Below are 9,363 nucleotides of genomic sequence, written 5' to 3' on the forward strand. Positions count from 1 at the left end.
TAGTTTACATAGCTAAATTAAAGTGATTAAGATCCTGAATCCCTTAATGCAAAATACAGTTTCTATGTAAAGATACTGCTGTGTACTTTACAATGAGAAATACAAGAATTACCATAATCAATCAGATTAATGCTCTATCTAGTTCAGCATTCCATCAAATAATAGCTTGTATCAGCTGCTTCTGAGGAAGGCGCAAAGATTCTCACGGCAGACAGTTATGGAATAACCAGCTCATAGAGGAAGTTTCTTCCTAATTCCAAACTGTTAATGGCTGCCTTATGCACTGAAGTATGAAAATTATATCCCTTGCACATTTTAGCCTAGTGTAACTATAGATGTTTTTAATGACCTATACAAGTGTCTAATTCTTCTGAGTGTTGATAAGCTCTTTGCCTCAACAGTATCTTGTGACAAGAAGTTCTACAGGTCAGCTATGCACTATGTACATTTTTTAAAGACAGAATAAGAGCATCCTATAAACTTAAGAAAAACAAACAGTCACACAAAGAGGAAACAGTGTAGAATAGAAACAGCCTATTAAGTTAAGAGGGCAGAAGATTGCTAGTTGGAAATGAAATGGCAAATGCACAGTGTCATTAAAAAAACAAAAACAATGAGGTCCCAACATAACTGCATACACACATCTGTGTTACTGATCAGATATATTCACAAATTCACACTCATAGCTCTGAAAGTAGTAAGAGCTAGAGATCAGTGAACAATAGATTTTCTCCAGTTTGGCCAGCAAACTACAAAAATAAAATAAAGTCAGAAAAAGTATTTGGTTCAAAAGCATTTGGAATTTGTCAGTCAAGTCTTTTGGGCCAGCAAAGCAAGCAAGCAGGCAGGCATGACTGAATCTGTGGGAAAGAAAATTTTAACCACATCTCCTACCCCTCAATCTCCAGGATGGACTAAAACTGAGAAGCGAATCGTGTATTCAAGTAAAGATTTTAGTATTATACTAAAACAGGAAGTGCTTAGTTTTATGGAAATTGACCTAGATTTGAGTTCTTGCCTCTCTCTGCCCAACTGCTATCAGTAAGTTATAAAAGAGAGAGACTGCGTGTATTTAAAAGAAAGTCAGGGCAGATAAAAGTTGAGAGGATCTGATTTTAAAGTAACGGGAAAACAACTTCTGCAATTTCTATTAAAGTAACTTGCAAACTTTCCAACAAAGGGTGTGCGCAAGTTTGGTCATGCAAAGGGTTTTCTAAATATGGTATAAATAAGTGGCTGTCAACAAAAACTACTTCAAAAAGAAAACAGACAAACAAAGAGGAACCTGTGGTTAAGAAAGTTTAAGAAATAGAGTAAGGAAGACTGAAATTGTGCTTCACTCCCAAATGGGTCCAAATTTGAAATAGAGAAGTAGAGTATTCACTAGATAGTCAAAGAATGGGAGAAAGATACTTAAATGACAATAAATGCACAAAACGAAGGTTTGGAAGCGGATGTGTTGTGATAGTGTCTACCTCAAAGAACAAATTGAAAAAGCTTGTTAAATTTCAGGGGGACACAAAATACAAATGAATCCCAATTAATTCTGCCATACCTTCAGACAAATTTAATTTACTATTAATTTATTCTGTAGTGTGACAGTGACAGCAGCCATATCAGCACAGTGGTTGAAGTCTATTTCCAAACTCAGAATCTGGTCATCACTGAGAACTGACAACAACAGGAAGATGTTTTCATCCACAAGAGCTAGAAAGTCTGGAAGACCTGTAGGAAGATATCAATTTAAAAGAAAAGAAAAATTATTCTATAGGATTCTGAAAACTAAGCAGTATTGCAGCAACTATTTAAAAAAAACAGAAGCAGCATATTACACTAATGATTATATCAGAACTATGCCATGCATGTAATGTCTAACTTTACATTTTTAACTATATCTGAACAAATCATGATCTGGAGGACCATATAAAATGTCTCTCAAATCTGTAAGATTATATAGTTGGTATCAACCACAAAAAAACATAAGTGAGATATGGAGATGGTAGGAGGGTCAAGGGTGGTATCCTGAGGCACTCTTCCACCTAAGAGACAATAAGAGGATGTAAAAACTGCTCCATAAATTGAGCAATAGTAATGAGAGAACAGACACACAGAGAGATCAAACAGGGAAGTAAAATGCTTAGGGCGAACATTGACATCTTGCTTGAAATGCTCAAAAACAGCAGAATAGTGGGCATCCAAAAAAGTAAGAGATATTAAGCGGTTATGTAAGAAGGAGGGATCAGTGTTCAGAACTAATAAAGAGGTCATTAATTATGAGGAAATGTAAAGTAAAGTTCCAGAACCTGGAATTAGCAGAAAAACTAGTCAGGAAAGTCCACCATCTCCAGTAGCTTGCTGAGAAAGAGGATGAAGATTAGACAGCAGTTATTAGTTCTTTTAAAAGCAGGTATGATATTAAAAAGTTAATTGATTCTTTACCTCTCTGAAGCAGCCATGGATTTCCCTGCCCAGCCAAAAATCATTCAAACTGGCCACCCGATTCAGCCTGACCTCTTGGGTAGGGTTGGCAATGAATCAAACTCCTGCCTGACACTCACTAGGAAAATCATCAACATCTTTGTGCACTCATAAGGACTGCCCTCTTCTCCCTCCCCTTCCTCCCTGCAAAGTAAAGAATGATGCAAGTTGGGCTATCACAATGGAACAAACTAGACTACCCTGGCTCCATATTCCTTGAATCAGTCCTGCTGTTTTCCCTAGTATTGGGGCATCTGAAGACTGTCAACAACAGGACTCAGAATTGCTAAAACATGTAGCCCCATCTACAATTGGATGGGAAACAAAGGGAATTAGGCTAACACTAAAACAGCTTAGAAAGAATTTCAAAAAAATACAAAGACGAGTCATTCAGGGATAGTATCACATATTGTAGTACAGGTAAGCTAATCTAGTGGGTATATTACCTCTCAATAGGACTTCTCAATGAGAGAGAAATTTCTGACATATGCACAGTCCTATAGAGATTAATATAGGATAAGTTAATCTACAAATGTGCACCTAAAAGTATCCTGGCATGAACAACTGGAGCCGAACCAAACAAACCATGAGGCAAAAATAAAGTGGTTAATTTTTGTTTGAAATGAAACTCCAGGTCTCTCACACACACTTCTCTTCTAGCTGTGTAAAAATTAGATTTTTATTATTAAACAGATTTGCTAAGTAATTGATTGGCCAATCAATATTATTATTTGATCATTGGATGTATTTGTGAAAGTCTTCTCAAAGATGAATGGTTCTGCAAGAGTTTTACCATATTTTAAGAAAGTGACTTTCCAATTAAAAAGTGATTTAGATTTATAAAGATATTCTGAAATATTCCACTTTGGAATTTCTTACGGAGTTTCAAAAAAGTATATCACATGGAATGTCATCTGACTAATCCAAAAATGTAAAGTCAATTTTCCTTTCCCAGAAAGGCTTGCTCAGTTCAGAAGATTTTTTTTTTCCCCTTTTTGATCATCAGTCAAATGCTTCAATTCTCAAAAAAAGGTGTACAAGTCAACAGCCAGACCATGAATTTCTCAGGTACTCAAATCCCTATTGCAGTCAATTGAAGATTTAGATGTGCAAGACATGCAAAAAAACCAACCTATTTATGTTGTACAATTCTTTTACACTGAATCATAAAGAGCTCAGTTATACAAGACCCAAGTTGTCTCTTCAGGTACTTCAGTATTAGGGCTTGGTGTGCGCTCTCACTTTTTGATTGGTAAGCCTGCGGCCTGCCGCTGTGCAGCCACAGCCCAGGGCTGGAGCATGGAGCCCTGTGGCCAGAGCCAGCCACCCTATCACCCCAGAACTGAAGCCCAAAGCCTGAGTCCCACTGCCCTGGGGAAGATGGGGAACTCACCAGCTGCTCCTCTAGTGTTGTGCCTTGGGTGTCTCCAGAAGAGGGCAGGGCCCAACCCTTATTGGTGGCTCTAGCAACCATCACCAAGGCAGTGTATCCAGGAGCAGGGTGGGGGCACTGCTTCCCCCTACCCCGTCCCTCCTCAATTACAGCTCAGGTGGTTGTAGCCACAAGAAAAGCCGCTGGTGGGTGCACGTGGCCATGGTGGCCTCATTTGAGTAATGCTGCCCTAATAGGTGAAAGCTTGAGTTAGCACAAATTTGTCAACTGCTAACATGACCACAGGTTAAAACAGCTTGAGTAGCATTAGTTCTCTAATGCCATCCCACAATTCTCTCCTGAGTGCCTAGAAAGGGTAGACATTCTCTCATAATTCACTGTGAAACAATGCTTAGCCTGACTCCAGTAACACAAAGGGCCAAGGCTCCAGAAGACTTAGTACCACACTAGTATGGACAAAGCAACTCAAATACTATTTTGCAATGTTGCTGGCTGCTCTTAGTTGAGCTAGGCTAACTCAAGTGAACTCTGCAAAGAAGCAGCAGTAAGCACTGGAGTTATTCATGGGTGGAAAGGGGACCCAGAAGAAGTAGAGTAGTGGAGACTAATTCTGGTTAATTCTGCACCACTGTGCGCACATAGAATTCATGTCCTCCAGAGATTTTTTTTCTTCTGTAGAATACAGATTCTCCTGGAGAGGTGCTGCAATTACACCTTTCACCCAGCAGGAGCTGCTGTGGCACCAGAAGAGGGCAGACAGCCAGCAGAGAGACTATGTTCCTCCCAGTGTGGCCAGGTGAGGAGGCATGGGCCAGACAGAGCAATGCACAAGGGGATACTCCGGAGTTAGTTGAGTGACAGCACTGAGCCAGGGGCTGAATGGGAGGGGGGCTGCAGGGGCACAGGGGCAAGGGCCAGATATGCCTAACTGAATGGGAGAGGCTCTCCAAATTCCCAGTCTCTCCTCCCCCCATAACCAACCCTGTTCAATACTTCCCCCACCTCGCCCAACAACCCGCCCCAGGCTCCTTCCCAGCATTTACTTCCCTCTCCCTCAGCTTCTCTATTACTTCTGATTCCCCCAAGCCTTTGCACGGTTTCCATGGGCTTCTGGAAATATATTTCTGTATTGCAGTTTAAAGAATTACTACTCCAAGTTCTGTATTAATAGGACTAGTAAGGAATCCATTTGTCAAAACAAAAAAAAAAAAAACGAACAAAAACCCCCACCCACTTCCTGAATCTTTTTCGTCTGTATTATTATGAACATACTTGCTGACAGGTATTTTGAAATAAATTACCAAAATAATTGAAACTGGCATGATTATATTGTGTTGTTTTGACAAAATATGCAGAATTCTGTAGAACTGTAAAATATTGTGAGCTGAATTTTTAATTTTTTTGGCACAGAATTCCCCCAGGAGTAAACTTCAAGAGGTGTTCAGGTTGGGCACACAAAGTTCTCCACTCAAGTTTTTACAAAAAGGGGTGGGGGGGGGCAGAATAAGAGGGGAGTTAGCATCTCTTGCCATGGTGTAACTTTAAACTGATACTATTAGAAAAATTCCATCAAACTATACAGCACTCTTTCATGCACAGTTGTGACAGGTTAAAAAAAATACACACACTTTCCCCTTTATGCTATTTACAATGCCCCATGATCTTGACCAATAATTTACTGAGACCTTTCATTTTCAATGTGATAACTCTATGCATACACTATGCCTACAGGACTGTGTAAACATATGCTAAAATATTCCCAATAGATTAGCAGGTATTCAATATTTACATTTAATATAAACAAAGAATATCTTGTTCATTCTCTAACATGAATAACATTGCAACAGGTATATTTAACAAGACACTCCATTGCACATGCTTCTTCCTTTGGGAAGAGAATAAGAGAACATACAACAGATACAGATGTTTAGTCACATGGCCTGATGCATTACTGGAAGCACTCAAATAATACAGAGATGAACATAGCATAAAAACCTAAATAGAATAAGACTCTTGTTCACATACAAATAGACTATTTAATAGACTGCTTATGACACTATTATGTAGGTGAAGCTAAAACTAATGATAGCAAAGAAAATATTGAACACTGGAAAGATAAAGCAGAGCCATCAAGGGAAGAGAGATATTAAAGTGCTCATGAATATATACAAGATAAGGCCCAGTAAGTAACAAAGGAAATGACACTATTATGTAAGTATAACTTATTTGCCCTTTGGATTGTACAATACAAAAGATGTGATATGTTAACTAAACCAATCTGATCATTACTTACTCATTTTATTGAAACTCAATCAAATCATATTATGTGAAACAAAAACACTATCTACCTAATCACATCTCAAGATACTGGGTGTGCATCTCTCATACAACAGCAGGTGTCATCAAGAAAAACACGTCCCAAATATGCTGTGCTACCAGTTGGTTATGGAACTCTGTAAGGCCACTGAAATTGTCTAGAAAACACAGCTCAAACAAAAATCAATATATGTTTCCTTGTAAATAACAATGATGGCTTAATCCAATATTATAGTCTCCTGAAAAACCTTAAAGTTTTGACTTTGAAGATACCGGGGCAGAGGGAGAATGACTAAGTTTACAAAATATGGTGAAACCTGCCCTAAGGATCTCCTTAGTTACCTCTAAGTAAGCACTGTTTTCTGTGCCTATCAATCTGTACCACTCTACAGTACAAGCGTGATGGAGAGGATTTATGAAACTGACAAAGGTTAAGAACAGAGTGAAGAAATCATCCAAAAGGGCTAAGGGAAAGGAGAAAGGTACATCTCTACGTTTCCCACCTTAATGCTATTCCTCCTGTAGATAAAGTCTTTTCTGTACTTAGTAATTGACTTTTGCTAATGCCCTGAGCGGTTACCCCAGCACTACAATTTAATGTTTTCGCTCTGCTGAAGAGCAGATGCTCAACAAGGCAAATTAATGCCATCACCACCCGACGCCACCTCTCTAACTCACACAAACAGCCGCGGGGGACCGAGCTCCTTGATAATCCTTATAGCACCAAGCTCAGCGCTGCCCCTGGGCTGAAGAGCCTGGGCCCGGGAACACCCCCCCGCCAGTCGGGGCCAGGGACAGCGGTAGAGGAACCGCAAACGCGGCTCTGTCCCAGCTACCAACAAAGTTACCGCCCGCCTACAAGCTGCGCTGAGGGGAGGGGAGAGGCTTTGCGCGCCCGGAGCCCGGGCAACCCCCCTCCCTCCTTACTATGTGTGTGTGTAGGGGGGGCCCCAGACTCAGCCAGACACCCCGCCCGCCCCACAGACAGACAAACAAACCAACTCCGCCAGCTCCCCCCCCACACAGACCTCGCCCCACAGACCCCCCCAGGCACGCACCCGTTCAGCTCCCCCGGAACTTTAGGCCCACACAGACCACGGGACCCTGTTTGGGCACCAGGCCCCCTCCCCTTACCGGGTCCCGCCGCTCTCACCGCCACGTTCCCGCGCAGCGCCAGCCGGCCGCGCCGCTCTTATCCCTCTGACAGCGGCCGCCCACCTCTGCCAGGATCCGGCCTCCTCCCGCCGCAGGGACCGGAGACGCCCCCTCCTGCTCCGTCACCCGGGAAACGCAAAGCCCGCCCCCGGACCCTCCCCACACGGGCGACGCGCCAGACACCAATCAGCGGCACCGCCCGCCCGCCAGGACATCACGTGTGTCCTGCGGGCCAATGGGAAACACAGCGCGGAGCGTGATTGGAGCAGGGAGATTCCTTGGGCGGGGCGCTCTCTTCTTACACAGACCTGATCCTCTCATGTCCCTCTCCCTGACTCTCCCCCTACGCCCCTCCCCCTCGCCCTGACTCCCCGCCCCTTGCTACCCCTTCTAGTCTCCTTCTCCTTGTATCTAGAGTTCCGGTGAGGCAGTTTCACTGAGAGAGGTTTGCTGGGGGCACTTTGCCTGGTTTACACTTAGAGGTTTCTGCAAGAGACTAGTTCCGGTATGGCTGATTTCCCCCCCCCCCCGCCCCCGGTATTATATTATATCTGTCCAAGCCCTAGTGTGGGGCGTGAGAAAAGTAGTTGGTTTGACTTGAGGGTAGGTGTCAGAGAGGGCTGCTTGCTACCACCAACCCTCTTCAGCTGTTCTTTTGAAAAATCTTAAAAAGAGGAGAGTGTGTACCTGCGGCTCGATGAAAAATTAGTCATCTGTGTTTCCCTGATGGTCATGATTGTATCATTGCAAGAGGGGGTGCAAAACTTGCTAGACAGAATGGCATTGGAAGCAGAGAAGAAAGAGCTAAAGATTTCATATGAAAAGACAGTGGTGACAGATGTGTTGAAAAGGCAAGAGATAGTTTTATCCAAGTCTGAGGAGGCACTGGAGTGTGTTCAACACTTCAAACCTGGGTAGGATGACTACAGGGGACACTAACCATCACTTAGAGATCCAACATAGAATTGGACTAACAACTGCTACTCTAGAAAAACTCAGCTGGAGAAACAAAGGTATTACCATGAAGTGTTAAATAAAATTGCTGCAGTCTCTTGCCTTCAGTATCTTGGTAGATGGATGTGAAACATGGATGCTAAGGAAACAGAACCTTAAGAGGCTTTCTGCCTTCTAACTGAAATGCTACAGGCATACAGTTAGCTATACTGCACATATGACTAATGAGGAGGCAAGTGCCTAGATTTACACGAATGATATTTGATATCAAGACGATCAGATAAAGAAAACTTGAGTTTGCAGGACACATGGGTGAGATGAAGAGGAAGATTGCCAAAGAGCGTTGCAGGAACTGATGATGGGGCAGATGTGGTTCCACTATCTGGGTGGTTGGATGGGATATGATATGGCACACTTCTCAAAGCTGTCTAAAGACTGTGAAACTTGGAGGAAGATTGCAGGCCAAGGACTCTGGTGTGTTGCATTTACTGTTCATTGTGATGTGACTGAGATGTTTTGCATAATGAAAGAATGCATGTATGTATACTACTATAGCTTATTTCAGTACCTGAATTGGAATAAGTACTCTTATGTTGGTATAATCACATAGGTATCCAAACTGAGGGGGTTGCTTTAATTATGCTAATATGGTTTAATTGGCAAAACTTTTAAGTGTAGACAAATCTTTTATCTAGCAGACAAGGGCAAAATTCTCCCTCAGGCCTCTTAAGAGCACCATAAAAATGGTCTCAGAAACGAATTCACTTTCAAAGAGTCTTCCTGGCAGTTCTGAGCATTCATTACACTATTAACAGTGGGAGTCCAAATGGAGCAATACCCAGGGGTCTGTGCAGCTGAAACCAGGAAGGAGGCCAAGGGGACACTAAATGCATGCAAAAATGTAACATCATGTTGTAGCCACACATGTTCAGTGCAAAGGATAATGATACAAGTGTGGCAGAAGGAGAAACAGACCCATATTTGTACCTAGTTATAGACTATGTGGGAGGAAATGAATTACTGAGCAAACACCAGGGACCCAGAACTAGAGTGGTGGCATTGTTTGA

At 42.3% G+C, this 9,363-nt stretch overlaps 1 protein-coding gene across 1 annotated transcript in view; it reads right to left on the reverse strand.

The window, feature by feature from the left end:
• The window catches only part of LYST (lysosomal trafficking regulator), a 167,555-nt gene extending 160,100 nt beyond the window's left edge, over positions 1 to 7,455 (reverse strand). The window contains 1 exon segment of the mRNA XM_030556944.1: positions 7,322 to 7,455. The gene's annotated coding sequence lies outside the window, so the exon portion shown is untranslated.
• Between the last annotated feature and the right edge of the window lie 1,908 nt (positions 7,456 to 9,363).

This window comes from Gopherus evgoodei, chromosome 3 (assembly GCF_007399415.2).
Source record: "Gopherus evgoodei ecotype Sinaloan lineage chromosome 3, rGopEvg1_v1.p, whole genome shotgun sequence".
Lineage (NCBI taxonomy): Eukaryota > Metazoa > Chordata > Testudines > Testudinidae > Gopherus > Gopherus evgoodei.